Raw genomic sequence first — 24,384 nt, forward strand, 5'->3', positions numbered from 1 at the left:
ACTGTATTACGGAAAGCAGGAAATGAGCAAATGTACCAGTTACCAGGTACCAGTTGCTTCTTCCTACTCCTTTTGGACATGTGGAACTGGGAACTGATTATGTGATGCATTCAATTGTAATCTGATGCATGTTCAAATGAAATAAAACCATTACCATTACCATTACCAAATTATGTGTCAAGATCCTGCTCAAATGTTCCCATTCTATTAGCTGTGAAAAAATGCAGAGTATACAGTCCCTGACTTATCCACCATCAGAACAGTATTTTTGTGGAACAAGGTAACTAACATCAGTAAAAAGTCATTTTAGGATGCTTGAAATAACCATTATTTAACAAAATAGTGATATCAATTTGAAAAACAAAATACCTGCAATATCACAGTACTACTTTCGCATTGCTTGCTAGCGGCAGGTCCTCATGGTGTCTCGCTAATTGGACTTGCAGATTGGTCGTGTTTTCCCGAATACTTTATTCGGGAAACACAACACATTTTACAAACGGCATGGGTTTTGTCCATTTCTGCACTACTACTACTTTGTGTAGAAATCCAAAATGTGTCCATAACTTCAGCCTTTGTACGCCGCAGGGGCCGCTGTTATGTGCTGGCATTCTGCCATGTTGAACTGTGTTTATGTGTGAGGACGTTTCACTCGTCAATCTCGTTCAACGTCCTTGCCTAATTGACTACGTAAGTGCTGCCACCTAACCATTGGAGGTTTCAATTCAAATCAGAAATGAACTTGAATAAATACCATATACAGTCTATGATAAATGCCTAAAAATATCCATATCATACTTTTTAATATCGATACAGTATCATGGAACGAAGTATTGCGATATATTGCCGAAACAATATTTTCTGACACCCCGACTAAGTGCAGATTCCAAAGACTAATACGTTCTCAACGTGCGATTTCCAATGTATATAAGTATACAAGCAATTCTGCAACAACAACGGTATTGATCAGGATGTGCAGTGCACGGTCCCAGCGGGTGCGTGGTAACAATAGGAACCGGGGTGAGCTATGGCAGACTTCTCTGCTCCTTCGCCGCATAAACCTTTAATATGAGGCCTCCTCAGCACCAGTCGGCCATTTAAAAAGGACTATACCCTGTAATTGACCTTAAAAATACTTTCCGTGGAGGTCGGCAGCCATGTCATTGGCCTACGGCCCAAGCAGTGGCCACATCTCCTCAGCCTGGAGGAGCCTGGGAAGGCCTCTGAGGGTATATTTAGTGGCCCCGAGTGGAGCAAAAGTTGCAGATAATGCCAGTCTGTGTATAAAACCGCTCTGCCGCCCACGAGTTGGCCTCTAACAGGCACATTTCCCTCTCCCACGGGGATGTATTCCTTGTGGTCAGAGGTCATCCAGATGCAAGCCAGGTAAATATACAACCGCAGGAGATACTGACAAGTGTCAGTGTCTGTGAAGGTGGCGCATGCAAGTAAGTTTGTTACTGTAAGTCGGGTTTATTGTTGTAACATTTTGCCAAAAGTATCTGCAAGGAGTGTCCCCTATAGTCATTGCACAACGGTTACTTTAAATGTGGTAAAATGCTCACTGCTTGTGAAGTATTCCTGTAACTTGGTGTGCTCATCATGCCACCCAGCAGAATTTGGGTAAAAAAAAAATTGGAACATTGGAAGCATTAATTATGTTACTCTGATATCTGCTAATAGGTGAGCACTACTGATGCTGGATACGTCGGTGGAGACGAGACTGCATAGTATTACCTATCCATCCATTGTTTATTCACTGCAAAAGATGGATTCAATACCGCAAACTAAGGTCAAAAGTACTTTATGCTGAGATAATCAAATTATTACCAACCTACAATGCAGGGAGTAACAGCAGGAGTATTGGATGTGGGTCATTTTATGTCTATTTGAATATTGGACAGGGCGGCACAGCGGTCTAGTGGTTAGCGCACAGACCTCACAGCTAGGAGACCAGGGTTCAATTCCACCCTCGGCAATCTCTGTGTGGAGTTTGCATGTTCTTCCTGTGCAAGCGTGGGCTTTCTCCGGGAACTCCGGTTTCCTCCCACATTCCAAAAACATGCTAGGTTAATTGGCGACTCCAAAATCACTTTGTATTAACCCCGCACTGTTTTCTTTTTTATTCTTTTCTATCCCCTCCTGCTCCGATCCATCTTTTATGCCACTGATTACTCCAAATTGTCCATAGGTATGAATGTGAGTGTGAATGGTTGTTTATCTATATGTGCCCTGTGATTGGCTGGCGACCAGTCCAGGGTGTACCCCGCCTCTCGCCCGAAGACAGCTGGGATAGGCTCCAGCACCCTTGTGAGAAAAAGCAGTAGAAAATGAATGAATGAATATTGGACATTTTGAACTTTGTGTTTTTGTAATGGTAATGATAATGGTAATGTTTTTATTTCATTTGAACATGCATCAGATTACAATTGAATGCATCACAAAATCAGTTCACAGTTCCACATGTCCAAAAGGAGTAGGAAGAAGCAAAGCTTATTAAATCCTACCCCTCCATCTGGTACTTTTACAATCAGTAACTGTTACATTTGTTCACTTCCTGCTTTCTTATATAGTTTTTTTTTCATTTGTTTTCTTTTGTCCCATACCGAAGTAGGAGTTGATATGAGCCTCCAATGACATAATGGGTACCATAGTAAGTGTCAATATAGTGATATATATAGCACATCATGACTGGTTCAAGACTCTTCATCCTTGTATTTAGCAAACATCAACTGCTTGTATTGTTTCTTGAATTGGCTCATCGTTGTGCATTGTTTGAGAGATTTAGGATAGGGGTTTTTAACCCCTTTATTATGCAAAATACATGCATACAAATCAATTCTATATCGATACTATAACAAGAAATAAGAAAAGGAATGGGACCGGTGCCTGTATCGGTAGAAGTACAATGTTGCAGAATCAGTATCAAACATAAAAAGTGGGGCCGTCCCTTGTAGTTCATCACCGTGACTGAAGCATTGCAGTTACTGAGCCTGTTCATGTCCACAGCGTTTTTGCGTTTTGTTTTTTTTTGTTTCCAAGGGGCATCTGCAAAGGAAATTTATGATTCCTTTCATCAAAGACAAATGCTAAATCGTAGGATTCCTGTCTTATGAATCCAGTTGTGATAGTGCTTTTTACAGTGATAAAGCAGCCCAATAAAAAGAGAGTGGTCCTTTTCACGAGAGGTTGAACTGCGAGCATGCAGTGTCTGAACTGTTGCCACTAACTATTATGCAATAGTCATATGTCATATCTCTGTGGGGGATCTCTGAAAATGCCACTTATGCTCAGTTATGGTGAGAATGAGTATCAATAGAATTAATATTGATGTTTAAATTGTAGCAATGACAAAAGTTGTGTTGCTGCCTTAGAACCTTTCAGCCACGACTTATACAAGTCTGGCTGGCAACCAGTCAGACTGTAGGGATAGGTGGGATAGGCTCCAGCATATATGGATATAATTGTTTTACGCATATTTGACCACACTTGTAAAATTATTTAAATAAGTGTGTTGTATTAACATTGCATTGTTGCAAAACTGATTAATTAATGGCCGACAGAGGGCAGCACGGTGGGCGAGTGGTTCTCCCCGTGCATGCGTGGGTTTTCTCCGGGTACTCCGGTTTCCTCCCACATTCCAAAAACATGCTAGGTTAATTGGCGACTCCAAATTGTCCATAGGTATGAATGTGAGTGTGAATGGTTGTTTGTCTATATGTGCCCTGTGATTGGATGGCGACCAGTGTACCCTGCCTCTCGCCTGGGATAGGCTCCAGCAACCTTGTGAGAAAAAGCAGTAGAAAATGAATGAATGAATATTGGACATTTTGAACATTGTGTTTTTGTAATGGTAATGGTAATGGTTTTATTTCATTTGAACATGCATCAGATTACAATTGAATGCATCACATAATCAGTTCACAGTTCTACATGTCCAAAAGGAGTAGGAAGAAGCAAAGCTTATTAAATCCTACCCCTCCATCTGGTACTTTTACAATCAGTAACTGTTACATTTGTTCACTTCCTGCTTTCATAATATAGTTTAATTTTGATTTTTTTTTATTATTATTTTTTTTTGTCAAGTACCGAAGTAGGAGGTGATATGACCATCCAATGACATAATGGGTACCATAGTAAGTATCAATATAGTGATATATATAGCACATCATGACTGGTTCAAGACTCTTCATCCTTGTATTTAGCAAATATCAACTGCTTGTATTGTTTCTTTCTACACTTGCACAAAGTCACAATGACTGAAAAAAACATCTGGATTCTCCATTTTATCAAACATGTAAATATTTAATATGCACATTTGCTGTGCTGTATGAAAGCGGTGCAACAAAGCCTAACCAATATATGGTCTGAGTGGTACCAGTGACAAACCCAATGACCACTCCTTGCCCATCTGGGGAGCTGGTGACGCACCGCCTGCTCTCTAAGGACACCGAGTTCAAACCAATAATCTAATTCAGATGAAGAAAAGGAATATTTCCAGATTAATAGAAGCCACAAGTCTCTTTTTCTTTTTTTTTTGGGTCTCCGATTGCATTTTTTTTCATGAACCGAAACATCTGGCTGACAAGCAGCATTGCTACTAGTAAAACCTTCTAAACCCTACAATACCTAAAGAAGATGCACGCATTTGTGCAGATTTAGTTCAAACCCCGATCTGTAAAACCTTAACCATATTCCTTTTTCAGTAATTCTTTAGATATTCCTCTTAATCGTTCAATATGTTTGTAATCATCATATTGGAAAGAGACTGATCCAGTTGCGATTAGTTGGACTTGGCCACGGAATCAGAGGATACGATGCAGAAAGTCGCAGCTGTCTCTGTCGTGCAGCTGTGGGGGTTGAGCATGTGACTGGCTGCAAAGCCAGTTCAACCAAATGATGCAAAGCTGCGCGGCACATACACAAATGCACAAGTGGTTATGCAAAGCACTGGTCCAGCCAGTAGACCAGTTACACTTGAAAACACACACATGAAAGATTAGTGTGCGTCTATATTTTCGGCTTCACGGAGGTGGCCAGCGATCTTGGCTGCACTCGTGCAGCCTCATGAGGGAAGCATGCTGATGATGGACTGATGGTTAATGTGCAGCTATTTGACAGAACGACGAGTGCAGTCCTTTTAAGTAACCATAGACTGTCCCTGTCTACATCAGCCAGCCCTTGCGGTTCGATGCTGTTCTCAGAATATTCCTGCTGATAATTGCAGTGTGAATAATTTAACATTATATTAGTTGAAATCATTCTGATGTTTTTCCTGGAACCCCCCCCCCCCCCCCCCCATCCATCTGCCACTCTGCGTGACTGTGATGTAATGACTGGGCTTTCTCATTGGCCCGGATCCGTTTCGCCGCAGTGCTTGAACGGTACACATGAAGAGCAGGTTCAAGGGAGAAGTTAAAATTAGCAGTGACTGACTCTTTACCAGCAACGATTGTAATTGATCTAAAGTTCCAATAAAATCAAACCAAAAATATTTATGTAGCCAAGACACAGAAAAGCTCGACAAACATTGAGTTATGTGGTTAAGTACGGAACTGAAAACTTTGGGTCTTTAAGCTCAAGGACTTGTTGAGAGGATAAAGTTTGTGTTGTAAAGTTTAGTTGGGCGTTGCACAGATGACAAGTAGGTGGTCGCTCAAAAATCTCTTTATGGCAAAAACAAAACAGGAAACCACGCCAAAACAATACCAGAAAACTCACATGTCCTCGCGCATAGTCAGGACTGTCACATTCACAGTCGGAAATCAGACAACATAAACCAAACATAACTGCCAGATCACCACAATATCCTTGAGCATGTTAAAGGATGTGATTCTGTGATTTTTTTATTCCTGTTTCATTCATTATTTAGTGTTTTGTTACTGTATTTTAATTTGGCTATAACATCAGACCACACCAATACTCAACTTATATATCAGTCTAGGTACTTAATCCAAGAACCACCTTGGATTAAATAACGGTACACATGAAGAGCAGGTTCAAGGGAGAAGTTAAAATTAGCAGTGACTGACTCTTTACCAGCAAAGATTGTAATTGATCTAAAGTTCCAATAAAATCAAACCAAAAGTATTTACGTAGCCAAGACACAGAAAAGCTCGGCAAACATTGAGTTATGTGGTTACGTACGTAACTGAAAACTTTTGGTCTGTAAGCTCAAGGATAAAGACTGTGTTGTAAAGTTTAGTTGGGCGTTGCACAACAATACCAGCAAACGGAGCCATCTAACACATAGTCAGGACTGTCATATTCACAGTCGGAAATCAGAAAACATAAACATAACTGCCAGATCACCACAATATTCTTGAGCATGTTAAAGGATGTGATTCTGTGATTTTTATTCCTAGTGTTTTGTTACTGTATTTTTTCTGTGTACTTAGGAGTTAATTTGGCTATAACATCACACTACACCAATACTCAACTTATATATCAGTCTAGGTACTTAATCCAAGAACCAACTCTAATGTTTAATGTAAAAAAAAAAATAACACAGACTAATTAGTATCTCTTATTTTCAACAACAAAGAGTCAAGGTGTTTCAAGGCATCAATATCATTGATGGGTAATGTTAATGAGACATGGGCAAGACAAATCAACACTCAAACTACAAAGACACATCTGTACTGCCCCCATTCCTTCCATCCTTGAGATGGACTTTTGACCCCGGTGACCTGAAACTGTGCGTATTTGTTTGTTTCTGTTGTTAGTTGGTTATTTTCACACGTACAGTTCTGAGCAGGGCCAAAAGACCACACCAGAAGCATTTTTATGAACTAAGTTTAAAAATCACTCTATTGACAGTTACTATGGTACCCATTATGTCATTGTATGGTCATATCACCTTGTTTTTTTGAATTTTTAAAAATAAAATAAAATAAAATAAAATAAAATAAAATAAAGAAAGCAGGAAGTGAACAAATGTAACAGTTACTGATTGTAAAAGTACAAAATATTTTGAAAAAAGTATAAAATAAAATAAAATAAATTAAAATAAAATAAAATAGGAAAGCAGGAAGTGAACAAATGTAACAGTTACTGATTGTAAAAGTACAAAAATACTTTGAAAAAAGTATAAAATAAAATAAAATAAAACTGGATGAATGAGTACAAATGTCTAATACAAAAATACGTGACAAAAATAAAATAAAATAATTAAAAAACTTAAACTATATTAGGAAAGCAGGTAGTGAACAAATGTAACAGTTACTGATTGTAAAAGTACCAGATGGAGGGGTAGGATTTAATAAGCTTTGCTTCTTCCTACTCCTTTTGGACATGTGGAACTGTGAACTGATTATGTGATGCAATTATTTGTAATCTGATGCATGTTCTAATGAAATAAAACCATTATCATTACCATTACCATAAATGCTGACATATTGGTAATAACATTCTTTTATGTCACCATTCCCTACCGGAGAAAACGGGTCTCCCCGTCACCCTTTCATTTGTCACAAATCAACCAGCCTGCAGCAATGTCTTTATAAGACCCATTGCATGTGATTTTAACTCAATTAATCTTATGAATGTATTGAATGCATGGTCTGGGCCCGATGAAGTAGAGACCCAATGGATGTTTTGCTTGGCGGAATGCAGCCTTTGCTGAGCCGGGCTGAGATTTATGTGACAGCTGTGGGGTATGCATGTGGCTAACAGATGGTGGCATCCTGCGCCTTTATTCTCTCTTGGCTCATCACGTCTTAGTCAAACACCGCACCCAATCTCTATCTGCTGCACCATTCTTGATAGAACTTCAATTCAAGTCTCTGCCAAGCGTCGTTTAAAGCATCGGGATGCATTTGCTGACTTGGTTATCATCCAGTAGGCTTACAGTATGTCCAATGTATCCCCCAATTTGTTCACAAATATGGTTAATATGCAGTCACACAAGCACACAGATCCACATTTATCCAAACAATGAGCGAGAACTTGTAGAACTTATTCTTTTTACATGGTGAAACTTAATTGATTTGATACTTCACTCAAAATCCACAGTATGTAAGAAGCATAACTCGGCGTTTATAACACACGCAAAACTTTAAATTATTCGTTTTTTTTTTTACGCTGTACATTGTTGTTCATATTCGATGTCATCTATTTATTCTCCACATTATTATTACCGCTGCACGGCGGTCGAGTGGTTAGCACACAGACCTCACAGCTACGAGACCCGAGTTCAATTCCACCCTCGGCCATCTGTGTGGAGTTTGCATGTTCTCCCCGTGCATGCGTGGGTTTTCTCCGGGTACTCCGGTTTCCTCCCACATTCCAAAAACATGCTAGGTTAATTGGCGACTCCAAATTGTCCATAGGTATGAATGTGAGTGTGAATGGTTGTTTGTCTATATGTGCCCTGTGATTGGCTGGCGACCAGTCCAAGGGTGAACCCCGCCTCTCGCCCAAAGACATAATTTAGAATTTTCATTATTTATTCCAAATTATTATTATTTTTTATTATTTTTTATTATTTATTTTTATTTTTATTTATTTCATTTATTTATTATATTATTATATATTATTATATATTATATTATATTTATTATAATATTATTTAAATTATTTTAATTATTTGTAAAAATAATTTACATAATTTAGAATTATTATTATTTATTCTAAAATATTTACTTAGATTACAATTATTATTTATTATTATTTATTATTATTTATTATTATTTCTATTATTTATTATTATTATTATTATTATTTTTTAATTATTATTATTTATTTATTTCATTAATTTATTATTTATTATAATATTATTTAAATTATTTGTACAAATAATTTACATAATTTAGAATTATTATTATTTATTCAAAATTATTTAAATTTGTACAAATTACTGTTTACGCTGTACATCGTTCATATTTCATGTCTGTCTATCTATCTATCTATCTATCTATCTATCTATCTATCTATCTATCTATCTATCTATCTATCTATCTATCTATCTATCTATCTATCTATCTATCTATCTATCTATCTATCTATCTATCTATCTATCTATCTATCTATCTATCTATCTATCTATCTATCTATCTATCTATCTATCTATCTATCTATCTATCTATCTATCTATCTATCTATCTATCTATCTATCTCACCTCCTGCAGACTCAAACGCAGGCTGTGGTCACCGTTTTGCAATATAAATAAAGTAGCAAAACATTTATAGAAACTTGACAGAATTGACTCTTTATATGGATCATTCTGTATGCTGAGGACGTTCCAGCCAATTACCATTGTCGGCAAAACACAGCTGATTACACCCTTCCCATGCTGCACTGTATGCTTCCTCAGCGTGGGGCAATACTGCATATGGGCTAGGATGTCTGACACCATCTATCAGAGCCCTCAACAGCAGGCTGGAGGAGGAACAAAAGCGACAATATTGACTCACTCACAGTTGCCAGATCCCAAAGACCTGGAAATTAAATGAAGTTTATTGTGGATTTAAGCCCGCAGATGCTTTTTTTTTCATGCAAAAAAAAAAAAAGTCAATCACACACACCGATTGATACAGCTGTAAAATGGTGACCATAAAAAAACACTCACATAACATCTCTCGCTTCTCACCGACCATACTTGTGTGCAGACACGGAAAAACACACCAACGCAATCAGACAAACATACAACCACCTTCTATTGATGTGAGTGTTCCACTTTACTCATCTTGTCTCATTCTCAGAGTCTGGGAATGCACCGCTGTGTGGTTTCAGCGACACACTGGGCACACTGCCACAGGGAGTCACCTCTAGGTGTTCTGTGTGTGTGAGTGCATGTGTGTATATGTGACTTTTGAGTCCGTATAGTCCAGGGGTCTCAAACTCAATTTACTTGGGGGCCACTGGAGCTAGGGTCTGGGCCGCATCAGGTTTTCCAAAAAAAAAACAAAAAACAAAAAAACGCATTTATTAAAAACACATTCCACTGTTCTCAAATATCTTACTTTTTATTTTTCTACACAAAATAAGATGAAAAATAAATAAACAAATCAAGAATAAAGAAAATTAATCAATCAGTAATAAATAAATAAATATAATAAAACGGCAAATAATAAAAACTTAAGAAACCACATATAGTTGGTGGGTAGACAAATTATTTTTTTCAGATTAAAATTAACAAAGTATTATCAGAGCCCTGTAGACATGACAAAACACGACTATAGTCACATTTATGCTCTTTTTATTTACAACATATTGCGCAACTGCAGGGTCTTGAGACACATGCTAACTCGCTAACTAGAGAGCTAGCGACCTAAACGGTAGCCTTCAAGTTATTTCCTTTAAATTTAAATAGCCAAAAACTTACCACTTCCACACGGATAGGGAGGATAGCTATTAACAGTTATTTAACCTTTAACATGAACATTAATGAAATGTAATAATTTTGTCTGGGTACATGATACCATACAGCATCCATATCAAACTTGCGCAGGCCGCACTAACATTAAACTTTCATATCAAGGCGGGGGCCTCAAGCTAGTGTCCGGCGGGCCACATTCGCGTGTTTGAGACCACTGGTCTAGTCCATTTAACCGCAGAGGAATGACCATTTTCTTGTGTCCAAGACTTGCAAGCTCGCACTGATAGGCTGACACGCAGACTGAGACTTGAACCACAAATCTAAACACACCCCCCCCCACACACACACACACCAGAGGAAACAGCATATATTACATTACATCACATGTCACTGGAGAAGTTAATGTGTGCATACTACATATGCCCTTTTATTGGAAAATCCAGCATGCAATAATTCAATGAATAAAATGTTTTTTTTTTCCTCCTCATCTTGTGTGCTGTATTCTGATCAGCATAACAAGGTCCAAACTTTCAAGCTGCAGGGATGTTTCAAATTGCAGCAAAACCCTTTACTTCATAAATACATGCCATATGCAAGAGCAAAAATATTTTCACCAGACTTGCCATCTTGTATCCTCATTGCTTCTTCTTTCATGTAAGCGACATTCAACATGAGATTTAACAGGCCACATTTCTGTGGCACCAAGTGACAAGCCGTCCTGACAAAAACATAAAACATGAGTGTTTAGGTCAATACTTTCATTCATGGTACTTTATTTAGTACGGCGATAGATGCTAAGTTGTAATTGTGCGTCTATACTTTGTGAATTATTCATGTCTGGTGATTCTGGCTCCATCCCATGTTGGCATATTGCCCTGCGTCTCAGCTGTATGATTTCACAATGACATCTAAATCAGGTGAGGTGGTTGACGGACTGTAATGGAGCTTGTAGGCCACCCCAAACTGTGTTCACATTGTATGTTTTAACAAATCCAAAAAATAATAAACACTACACAAGGGGATTGGCAAAATGTTTCAGGCAGGAATTCCGCTTCATTAAGAGAGTTATCACTCTTACACCGGAGTTCAAAGTCTTGATAATTGTTCGGAACAAATTATCTCAACGCCTCCACCCTTGGTTCTCTCCTAGGGCCTCTGGGAAAAAATGTCTAACAAGCTGCTGAAATGGCTCCTTAAAAGCCCCAAGTGTGTCAATACACAACTTTGCCTTTGCATATTTGTATATCCTCATATAAAGTCTTAATGATCAACATACATATTATTCAATATAAGTAGAACTACTGCATATTGTTGACCCAACAGGAGGTTTTGTTTTACTTGACGTGACTTGACTTGACTTTATGTTACTTTATGTTTTTTTTTTTAACTTTCTTTACTTTCTTACCTTAACTTTAACTTTAACTTTAAATTTAACTATTGTTGACCCCGACAGGAGACTTGACTTGACTTGGCTTTTTTTACTTTACCTTTACCTTTCTTTACTTTCTTACCTTACCTTACCTTACCTTTAAATTTAACTATTGTTGACCCCGACAGGAGACTTGACTTGACTTTTTTTTACTTTACCTTTGTTTACTTTCTTACCTTACCTTACCTTTAACTTTAAATGTAATTATTGTTGACCCCGACAGGAGACTAGACTTGACTTGACTTGACTTTACTTTATGGATTCATGTATAGAGTCGCTGTTCGCTGTACTCAAAGCATCCCGAACATTAAAGAAGTGCTGACCAAAACTTTTTAAAACATTACTGGCAATTAAGTAAAGGTTCATAAGGTACACAATATATTTAAGAATGGTAATGGTAATGGTTTTATTTCATTTGAACATGCATCAGATTACAATTGAATGCATCACATAATCAGTTCACAGTTCCACATGTCCAAAAGGAGTAGGAAGAAGCAAAGCTTATTAAATCCTACCCCTCCATCTGGTACTTTTACAATCAGTAACTGTTACATTTGTTCACTTCCTGCTTTCCTATTTAATTTAATTTAATTTAATTTAATTTAATTTAATTTAATTTAATTTAATTTAATTTAATTTAATTTAATTTAATTTAATTTAATTTAATTTAATTTAATTTAATTTAATTTAATTTAATTTTATTTAATTTTATTTAATTTTATTTAATTTTATTTTATTTATTGATATATATAGCACATCATGATTGGTTCAAGACTCTTCATCCTTGTATTTAGCAAACATCAACTGCTTGTATTGTTTCTTGAATTGGCTCATCGTTGTGCATTGTTTGAGGGTCTTACTCAATCCATTCCATAGTTTGATTCCACATACTGAAATGCTATGGCTTTTTAACGTAGTCCTAGCATATAAGTGTTTCAAATTTAGTTCTTCCCTGATATCATATTTCTCCTCTCTTGTAGAGAAGTATTGGATGACATTTTTAGGTAATTGGTTATTTTTAGCCTTATGCAAGTTTAAATATTTGTGATTTTAGAAATAAGGAGTTAGTATGTTCTCTGTAGGCGGCATTATGAATTATCCTTACTGACCTTTTTTGCAGTATATTTAGCTGGTGAAGATTGTTTTTATAGTTATTATCCCATATTTCCACACAATAAGTAAGATATGGTAGAACCAGAGAGCAATAAAGAGTGTGGAGTGATTTCTAATTGAGAACAAATTTTGCTTTGTTCAATATTGAAATATTTCTGGCCACCGTCTGTACTCCCTCCAGAACAAAAAGCAGTGGTATCATCCGCAAATAATACCAGCTTTAAGTCTTTTGTAACTTTGGAGATATCATTGATGTACAAGTTGAACAGTTTTGGTCTCAGTATTGACCCCTGGGGAACTCCGCATGTAATTTATGAACTTGCAGATGTGTATTCTCCTAGTTTTATGTATTGCTTCCTTTTAAAAAAATTACTGGCAGATAAGTGAAGCTTCATAAGGCACAACATATTTAAGAATGAAAAAAGTGACAGGCCACAATCATAACCAGGCATTACAGTATAACTAAACTCATGAAGAACCGTTAAATCATAAAAGCAAAAAATAAATAAAAACCCAATACTGCATGGACTGAGGCAGCCAAAACCTGATCAAAGGTTGCGCAGAGGAAACATTTATCTGACAGGAAATAAGGAGCTGCTGTCTGTTTACAGACAATTTGGCAACACTCCAGTTGTATCATTGGGCTATGAGCTCATTTGTTATTTCCTTTCCTGCAATTTATTCAACTTGCACTTCATTTCGTCCATGAAAGCTTGATGATCTGTGAGATGACACCAGTGGATCTGCAGCCTGCCACCCACTGCAGAGCTCCATCTTGCTTTTCAGCTGCTCCAAATTCCTGCCCGTACCACACTGACGTTATGGCAGGTCGTTACTTTTATACGACTCAAAACAACATTATATTTCACGGGCTTGCTAATGGTTAATATTTATATTTTTACTGTATAATAAATAGCCAAGCCTACACACACACTTTACACATTGACTCATAAGATTGTCCAACTGGGAGTCCCAGTTGGACACAGGAACTGAACAGCGGTCTCCCATGGCAAACCTATTGTTTATCTGACCTTTCACCTCTGACATCCTCACAACACAGGAAGATCTGCAAATGTTCCCCTTTGTGCCAATCCTAAATGGAGCAACTGACGAGGGCAAACGTCCTGAAGAGCTAATGTAAACCAAATAATCCATTCCAGATAGATTTACATGCAGTACACAGTTCCAAATGCATATAAATACAATATAAAATACATATAAATAGGGATAAATGAACATTTAAGGTTACGTGTACCTTCATTGGAGACCTGATTCTTGATGGACTGTTCCCAAAGACACAATGTGGTCGTGAAACATCACACAGATACCAACTTACTTCCTGGTTTGCCAGAGTTATTACTTCTATTTAAGTCCCAGCATTTTGATAAAGACGATGAAAAACACTATTGTATTGAATCATGACAAAAGAAGTCTATGTCGTTTCTCACTAAGTGCTTAGTATAGGAGACCCGAGTTCAATCCCACCCTCGGACATCTCTGTGTGGAGTTTGCATGTTCATGATCAGGGAACAGAAATTGGGTGGGAGTACAGAAGAGACACAGTGCAAAGGAATCTGGAAGGTGACCACTTTGTCTGCACCATATCTGAGCCCCACCCTGACAACCCACTACCATGCACTGGAAAGTCTGCAGTCCTAAGTCAATAACCAAGTCCTGGAAAAATAATAATAACAATAATAATAATGAGGGGCTGCACGGCGGTCAAGTGGTTAGCGCACAGACCTCACAGCTAGGAAACCAGCATTCAATTCCACCCTCGGCCATCTCTGTGTGGAGTTTGCATGTTCTCCCTGTGCATGCGTGGGTACTCCGGTTTCCTACCACATTCCAAAAACATGCTAGGTTAATTGGCGACTCCAAATTGTCCATAGGTATGAATGTGAGTGTGAATGGTTGTTTGTCTATATGTGCCTTGTGATTGGCTGGCCACCAGTTCAGGGTGTACCCCGCCTCTCTCGCCTGAAGACAGCTGGGATAGGCTCCAGCACCCGTAAGGATAAGCGGTACAAAATGAATGAATGAATGAATGAAAAACACCCTAACCCGGACGGACGCTAACCTGGGTTCCACTGTATATATAAACATACGCAGTTTAGTTTATTATTTCATGTACTTGAATGCATCTCAGCGGTTGCTGCCATTGACTTTGTGTGAGGTCAGGTTAATGTACTTCGGTAAAGCCGGGAACATTGACTTGTCCAAGTTTGGGCAAGAGACCTCCAGCTTTGAGCGGCCTTCCTAGTCGGTGGTCCAAAATAAGCAACTTGTTAGTGTTATGGACTCGTGCTCTGGCGCTGTAAGATCATTAGTTTTCAGTTAGAAGAACAACCAAACACGTGTTTGTTGAGTGATTGTGGTGCCGTTAGTAGTTGAAGTGAATTAAAGAAATACATATGTAAACGTAAACTAGTCTCGAAAAGTTCGGGAAATTCAGCTTCTGGGGGAAATTTCAGAGTGAACCTAAAATGTACCAACCTCGGGTATCTCTGTGTGGAGTTTGCATGCTCCACTGGGAGTTTTGGTCCATGTGTGCAGACTGGACCAATGAACATGTTTAAGATGAGCAGAGGTTCCAGAGAACCATCTGCGGTTTTAGATGTTGTTCTAGAGTTCAGAACCTAACCAGATCAGGTTTCAAAGTCACTAGTTGGGTAACTGGCCACACGGTGAGTAAGCGGTTAGCACGTAGGCCACACAGTCAACAGATCGGGAAGACTTGGGTTCGATTCTGTGTGGAGTTTGCATGTTCTCTCCGGGTACTCCGGTTTCTTCCCACATTCCAAAAACATGCTAGGTTAATTTGAGACTCCATATTGTCCATAGGTATGTATGAATGTTAGCATGTAGGCTACACAGTCAAGAGATCGGGAAGACTTGGGTTCGATTCTTTGGTTGGCATCTCTGTGTGGAGTTTGCATGAGTTTTCTCCGGGTACTCCGGTTTCCTCCCACATTCCAAAAACATGCTAGGTTGATTTGAGACTCCATATTGTCCATAGGTATGAATGTTAGCACGTAGGCCATGCAGTCAAGAGATCGGGAAGACTTGGGTTCGATTCTTTGGTTTGCATCTCTGTGTGGAGTTTGCATGTTTTCTCCAGGTACTCCGGTTTCCTCCAACATTCCAAAAAAACATGCTAGGTTAATTAGCGACTCCAAATTTTCCATAGGTATGAATGTGAGTGTGAATGGTTGTTTGTCTATATGTGCCCTGTGATTGGCTGGCGTACTATAAAAGTTGAATGAATTTGTCCAACTGTTCAATACTTGGTTATTTACTGGTGCATTCATGGACACACCAACTTTTGTCCTTGTTAGAGGACAGAAACTAGGACAGGAAGTACCGACACAAACAGTTGAGAAGAGGTCAGATTTAAGTTCACCCGGAAGCCATTTTGGAAGACAAATATCCCTGACTATTTCATTGTATAGTTCAAATTAATTTTTCTTCTTATTCTTGTTCCATGACTTGCTTCAGACAATGAGCTACTTCAAGAGAAGCATCCAGCTTGTGAGGTTGTGAATGACATATGAAAACCACAGAATTACAAACCAAGACTACGGTGGCCATAAAAGCTAGGGAGGAGCAGGAAGGGGCGAATTTAAAGTGAGGTAAAAAAGTTGTATCCCAGCAGCATTTACTAGGCTACTTCGACGCTGTCATTTATCCCTCTTTACCTCTTAGCTATGTCTTTTCTTGTCACGCCCTCGTTTTTTCCATCTGTTCAAATGCTTTTACTTCCAGCCAGAGGTTTCATTCCCTTGGCTTTCGATGACAGCACCCGTTTTTTCCCAGCCAGCATTTTCAGTGCTCAATAATTCGAGTCTAATGTCCCCGGTCTATTGTATTGTTGTGCAGCATTTTTCACGTCCAAATTGTTGCATCACTGACGACCACAGCCTCATAAATCAATCACTTCCCACTATAAATATTTGAAATGGGAGTGTTTTTAATGGGTAAAAGATTTTAAGAGCAGAGTGTTAAACAAATTGTTATAAATGTTGTTCACATTATAGAAGAGTATAATTATAGTTTTTTTTTTTTTTAATGGTTGTTTCACCCTCCAAAGAGAGGGAAAGTAATCTGGTCAAGCCAGACACAGACACACATAATCAAGCTGTGTGTGTGTGTGTGTATTGTTGCAAATTACAACATTACACTCACACGGGGAATGCCACTTCTGGCAAAGCTGATGAGGATTTTCCCCCTTTTAAAACAAGTGTAGTGGTTAGGCGGGCACAGGAAGGTAGACTGGCATGACTGAGCAGGTTTGATCAGGGAACAGACGTTGGGTGGGAGTACAGAAGAGACACAGTGCAAAGGAATCTGGAAAGTGACCACTTTGTCTGCTCCTTACCTGAGCCCCACCCTGAGATCCCACTACCACCCACTGGAAAGTGTGCAGTCCTAAGTCAATAACCATTCATTCATTCATTTTCTACCGCTTTTCACGGGGGATGCTGGAGCCTATCCCAGCTGTCTTCGGGCGTGAGGCAGGGTACCCCCTGGACTGGTCGCCAGCCAATCACAGGGCACATATAGACAAACAACCATTCACACTCACATTCATACCTATGGACAATTTGGAGTAGCCAATTAACCTAGCATGTTTTTGGAATGTGGAAGGAAACCGGAGTACCCGGAGAAAACCCACTCATGCACGGGGAGAACATGCAAACTCCACACAGAGATGGCCAAGGGTGGAATTGAACCCTGGTCTCCTAGCTGTGAGGTCTGCGCGCTAATCACTAGACCGCCATACCGCTTTAAGTGTATAACCAAGTCCTGGAAAAATAATAAAAATAATACTAAGAATAATAAAGGGGTGCACGGTGGTCGAGTGTTTAGCGCGCAGACCTCCCAGCTAGGAGACCAGGGTTCAATTCCACACTCGGCCATCTCTGTGTGGATTTTGCATGTTCTCCTTGTGCATGCGTGGGTTTTCTACGGGTACTCCGGTTTGCTCCCACATTCCAAAAACATGCTAGGTTAATTGTCCATAGGTATGAATGTGAGTGTGAATGGTTGTTTGTCTATATGTGCCCTGTGATTGGCTGGCAACCAGTCCAGGGTGTACCCCGCCTCTCGCCCAAGGACAGCTGGGATAGGCTCCAACATACCCGCGACCCTCATGAGGATAAGCAGTAGAAAATGAATAATAATAATAATAAGTACCGGAAAAAAGCTTCTTGTGTTTAAAACCTATTGTAGCAACAGGTTATCTCACCATGTATGCTATTTTATGGCGTCTCAGCACAACTCACTACATCTGTATATTGTTCCTCAGCACTTATAACGTCTGAAGGCTGCAAGCGTAAATCTTTTTTACCCCAAGAATCTAACATTTTAACGTGACAGCAAAATGTGCAGGGAGTCCATATTGTGGCCAGATGAGGTCTCGAGTCCCTGAGGTCTGCCCCTCATTTGTTGTCCACAACTGAAATATCGTAGACGCTGAATCAAACGATGACTCATCGAGAATCAACATGCACGTGCAGATAAATATTTGTGCAGGGTGTCTGCAGCGTCTTTTTCTGCACTTCACAGGATGATTCTCTCTCTTTTTTTCTCTCTCTCGCTCTCTCTCTCTCTCTCACACACACACACCCAGCTGTGATCTCGGAAAGGTAAACCTGGCACACGTGCGTCAAAGTCTGATCAGTGACATTAGAATGGTATACACACATGAAAAGGAGCCTTCACTGAAGGCTGTTTTTTTTTTTTTTCTACACGCCGATCCAGACATAATCATCGCTGGACCTTCAGTAAAAGATTGTTTACAAACAAACACTCAAATGCACAATCGCTCTCATGCACAGGGCAAGTTGTGTCAAGACATTCAGCTCTCACCTCGACTCTGCGGGATGCACAGTGATTCCAAACTCCCAACATATGTGGTGCCTGGGAATCTCTCTCCTTTTAATCGCTGCCTCTCTTTCCCTCACTCACATCTCAACCTGTAGTCAAACACGCGGCTTTCGTTGCGTTCTACTGCAAACTGAAATAAGGCAGGGAGAAAAGAAGGAGGGGGGGGGTTGCAAATAGGTCCTGCCCAGATTGATGAGACAAGTATCCAAAAAGACGTCAAAGGAAAAAAGACACACACAAAAAAAACAATATCAATAGTAACTCGCCACTCCTTTTTACTCCATTGTTTAAATGTTCAATTTTTGAATTCTTTATGTTCTGTTTTTATTGCCTCTCAAATGTTAAAGAATACTTTCCATCCCAACATGCACGCATAGACACACACACGTATAGCATTCTTGCAGTATGAGCCTCGGCATGCTCGAGCTGTCCGAGAAGGATAGAAACCCCAACTATATTGTATGCACTGGAAGGCTGCAGAGGTTGGCTGCAGAGTCCTGTGTTAAACTGTTACACCCAACCCCCCCGAATCTATTCAATATTTAATAATAATAATACATTTTATTTGTATAGCGCTTTTCAGAGTACTCAAACACGCTTTAACTCCTTATTTCTAAAATCACAAATACTTCAACTTGCTCATATGGTTAATCTTCAAACAGCTAAAATAATGCATAAGGCTAAAAATAACCAATTACCTAAAAATGTCATCCAATACTTCTCTACAAGAGAGGAGAAATATGATCTCAGGGAAGAAGTCCATTTGAAACACTTATATGCTAGGACTACGTTAAAAAGCCATAGCATTTCAGTATGTGGAATCAAACTATGGAATGGATTGAGTAAGACCCTCAAACAATGCACAACGATGAGCCAATTCAAGAAACAATACAAGCAGTTGATGTTTGCTAAATACAAGGATGAAGAGTCTTGAACCAGTCATGATGTGCTATATATATCACTATATTGACACTTACTATGGTACACGTCATTGGATGTTCATATACTTCGGTACGAGGTACATTATTTAAAAAAACAAAAATAAAATAAATTTTTTTTAAACATTTAAAAAAAAAAAATTGTAAAAATTAAAAAAATTAAAGATGTTTTAAATATATTAAAAAAAATAAAATAAAGCAAATACAATTAAAAATGAAATAAAATAAAAACTTGAACTTTTTGGAAAGCAGGAAGTGAACAAATGTAACAGTTACCGATTGTAAAAGTACCAGATGGAGGGGTAGGATTTAATAAGCTTTGCTTCTTCCTACTCCTTTTAGACATGTGGAACTGTGAACTGATTATGTGATGCATTCAATTGTAATCTGATGCGTGTTCAAATGAAATAAAACCATTACCATTGCAGTAGAGAAAAAGAAATAAAAATAGAGTTGAATAAAAACAGAGTAAAAGATGCATTAAAATACAATATCCATGCATTCATTCAGAGCTAAAACAAGGCTAAAACAACAATTACGCTAACCACTCGACCACCGTGCAGCCCCTTATTATGTATTCATTCATTCATTTTCTACCGCTTTTCCTCACGAGGGTTGCAGGGGGTGCTGGAGCCTATCCCAGCTGTCTTCGGGCGTGAGGCGGGGTACACCCTGGACTGGTCGCCAGCCAATCACAGGGCACATATAGACAAACAACCATTCACACTCACATTCATACCTATGGACAATTTGCATTCGCCGATTAACCTAGCATGTTTTTGGAATGTGGGAGGAAACCGGAGTACCCGGAGAAAACCCACGCATGCACGGGGAGAACATGCAAACTCCACACAGAGATGGAGATAACCCTGGTCTCCTAGCCGTGAGGTCTGCGCGCTAACCACTAGACCACCGTGCGCCCCCCCCTTATTATTATTTTTTTTTAATTATTATTATTTTTCCAGGACTTGGTTATTCACTTAGAACTGCAGACTTTCCAGTGCGTGGTACAATAACAATTCTGATAAAGGCATTGGTCTGTTCTTGGGTGGTAGACTACTGCATGTGAAATTGTGTAATACGGCCCTCTCAGTTTGGCTTGCTTACACACACACACACACACACAAACACAATTTTAGTTTAAGGTTTAAAAAGACCCTGACACTGTCCTTCCAGAATGTGAGGAATGCACTATGCTAACTCTTTGGGAAATGCGTTTGTTTGAAGGAAAACCCAATGGGAATCTCCATTAGGCTTGCGACCATTTACAAAGTAGAAAAAAAATAACGTATTTGTCAGTTTATGTCGTAAATAGACGTTTTGTGCAGTTGAGTGGACAATATCTTCTGTGATTAAAAGACCGCATGGGTGTTCAACACATATTTCTTGAACACATATCGTCCCTGTTAGAACGGACACTGGAACTGGAAGTCATTGTCCTCAATCTCTGTTGCACATGGATGACATCAGCAGCTGTTGACTAACACATTTATGCCACAAGTCTGTGATTTCCTTATTGATCACAGCTGTAAAATAACCCACAAGAAAATCGCATGATTTGCAACACAAAAAAATGACAAGCGAGGTGAGTACACGACATCCAAATCCATGGTCATCTGGTGACCCGATCAAGAGATAAACCAGAGTAGGACTGACACCCCAAGCATGGCCCCCGACCGTGACCGTGCACGGAAGTTGGATGAAAGAGTTATAGAGAATAAACAAACGACAATCAGGAATTGGTTACAGCCTTACCAACACTCAAGGGATTTGTCACGCTTGTAAACATGCAACAATCCCCTTGTGACCGAAAAAAAATGACCTTTTCTTTTCCCACCACAATTACCTACTGGAATTAAAAATAATATTTAAGGTTATAACAGTAAAACAAAAAAAAACAATATATAAGAAGTTTGTACTCAAAATGATGTGAACATTTCTGTTTCTAAGTATCCAGGCCTTGAACCCTGAGTCATCATGTACTGTAGTCTTTGGGAATCTGGCACAGCTTCCTTTCTCGACTGGGCGGTCAAGTCTCACTCCCCCAGAATCTTCCCAAGTCTTTTTTTCTATGGTTGAAACACGCTTGGTCCAGTTCTGTCATGGACCCTAATGTGCTCAAGATGATAAGCCTGATCCCAGTTTAGGTTCCATGTACTGTTTCTAAGGAGCTTTATTTGTGTCTTTTGTGTTTGTTGCATACTTTCAAGTGCAAAATACAGGAAATGGTGATTGGATGATGATTTGAAGTAAGGGGAAATATTACAAGGGAATTGTGGATCCCAATTCCAGTCAAGGGCAGGAATTCCAATCATCTACAGGGGGTAATAAGAATAGTGGGTGCAGCTGGAAATTCCACTTTTCTCTTCACTCTCCATGGCTACCACTCACGACTGTTTGGCATTCACGTAATGATGCCGTTATAATAGGATATACCACGGGTCAGCCTAATTGTTTGGTTACCTTTGCAGAGCTAGGTGATTTTTTTTTTACACTAAAGTCGAGGAAATGTGTATTTTGTAAATGAGTTTGAAATATCCGAGTCACTGCAAGTCTGTGAATACATCTAGACTGTGTTCTGATTGCTAATTGGATGTTGACATGTTGTTGAGTGTGCTACCCGCTAAGCTATCCATAACCATGAATACGTCCTTATAAAGAGAAATCTCAGATGAAAATAGAGAGGTTAATTCTGGATGGTTGTACTGTATTACTAGATTTGCCTGTATAGGATAAGATAGATTGGATGGATGGATACATACGTAGATAGACTTTCTTTATTGTCATTGCACAATAACACAGCAGTGAAATTGCCAACGAAATGTTGTTGCCTTTATAATTAATAATAATTATATTATTATTATTTAATAACAATAATTTCATAATTGTTAACATTAATTGATTATATATGCTATCATAATAAATTATAATTAATTAATAATTATTAAATTGTTATTATTATTATCGGGCCACTAATTATCGGTCCTAATAATAATTATTATTAATTATATATATAATACTACTATAATATATATATATATATATATATAATTAACATTAATATCAATTATATAAATATATATAATAAAATAAATTATAAATAAATTATAATAAATTATAATACATTATTATTATTAGGACCAATATATATATATATATATATATATATATATATATATATATATATGCCATATATATATATATATTTTATAATTTATTTATAATTTATTATAATAGTATTATATATAGAATTAATAATAATCATTATTAGGACCAATAATTATTGGCCTGATAATAATCATAATTTAATAATTATTAATTAATCATAATTTTCTAATTTATTTATAATTTATTATAATAGTATTATATGTATAATATATAATTATATTATATATATATATATATATATATATATATATATATATATATATATATATATATATATATATATATATATATATATATATATATATATATATATATATATATATATATATATATATGAATTATGATAATTATATAAAATTATGATTAATTAATAATTATTAAATTATGATTATTATCGGGCCAATAATTATTGGTCCTAATAATGATTATTATTAATTGTATATATAATACTATTATAATAAATTATAAATAAATTATAAAATTATAATTAATTATAGTTAATTAATAATTATTATTAGGACCAATAATTATATATATATTATATAATTATATATAATATAATTATATATTATATATTATATACTATTATAATTAATTATAAATAAATTAGAAAATTATAATTAATTATAATTAATTAATAATTATTATTAGGACCAATAATTATTGGCCTGATATCAGCATACAAATGCGATAATGGTTGATATTGTATCATTTTTTTCCCCCAATCATGAAAACCGATATTAAAAAAATGCTATATACAACACGTGATATGTTATGATACATGATATTGATAATATTCTAACCATCTTAGATATAATGTTAGTAGTAGGTTGGAAATGTTGGCGTCCTCCAGACAACTGAAGGAACCGGTCACTCTTCTAAACTTATTGTAAGTTATACTTCTAAACTTGCAGTACTTTGCAATCAACCAACACATTTTAAAGAACTCAACATAAATCTAATTTATTACGGGTGTATCAGTCCCACAATGCAACGTGATCCAGTCTAATACAATCAGCATTTGTGCAACTGTAGTGTATGCGATGCAGCCTTTAGTGCCTTCTGTACTGTAAACAGCTGAAAATAATTTCAAATAATTTTCTAGTCAGGGAGATTCTCTCACTCCTTGTCAAATGTGAACACCTGCTGTGTCATTCCTCACACTCTACATAACACAAATCACAGCCAGGTGCTCCTACAATTAAAAGTATGAGCATTACATAATCATTCTGAACCTTTGACCTTGCAGTGGCGTAGCTGACAGTACGTTGATGAAGGCGCGGTGCAGACGAGCTTAGAAAATGTACCAAAAAAATGTGTGCTTCTTAAATGTAAGTGATGGAGAGTTGTAGGCACCATACAACATGCATGTGCATTGCATGGGTGATTTCATCAGATAATGATTGGAATCCACACCCAGCAGGTATAAATTCTTTCGTGGTTCACTAAATTAAAAAGAAAATTGAACATGAGGGACGTTTTACATCAAATTCAATATGTTAGCATGAAGGCGGCAAAGGGCAAAAAG

The 24,384-nt window shown here is 37.6% G+C and overlaps 1 protein-coding gene across 5 annotated transcripts in view; it reads right to left on the bottom strand.

The window, feature by feature from the left end:
* Positions 1 to 24,384, bottom strand: part of LOC131131711 (uncharacterized) — a 225,899-nt gene that overhangs the window by 65,548 nt on the left and 135,967 nt on the right. Inside the window, exon 5 of one of the 5 annotated variants that reach the window (XM_058076657.1) lies at positions 18,733 to 18,880. The exons of the other annotated variants lie outside the window; for them this stretch is intronic. The gene's annotated coding sequence lies outside the window, so the exon portion shown is untranslated. The remainder of the gene's footprint in view (positions 1 to 18,732; positions 18,881 to 24,384) is intronic. 5 annotated transcript variants of the gene reach the window in all.

This window comes from Doryrhamphus excisus, chromosome 6 (genome assembly GCF_030265055.1).
Source record: "Doryrhamphus excisus isolate RoL2022-K1 chromosome 6, RoL_Dexc_1.0, whole genome shotgun sequence".
NCBI lineage: Eukaryota > Metazoa > Chordata > Actinopteri > Syngnathiformes > Syngnathidae > Doryrhamphus > Doryrhamphus excisus.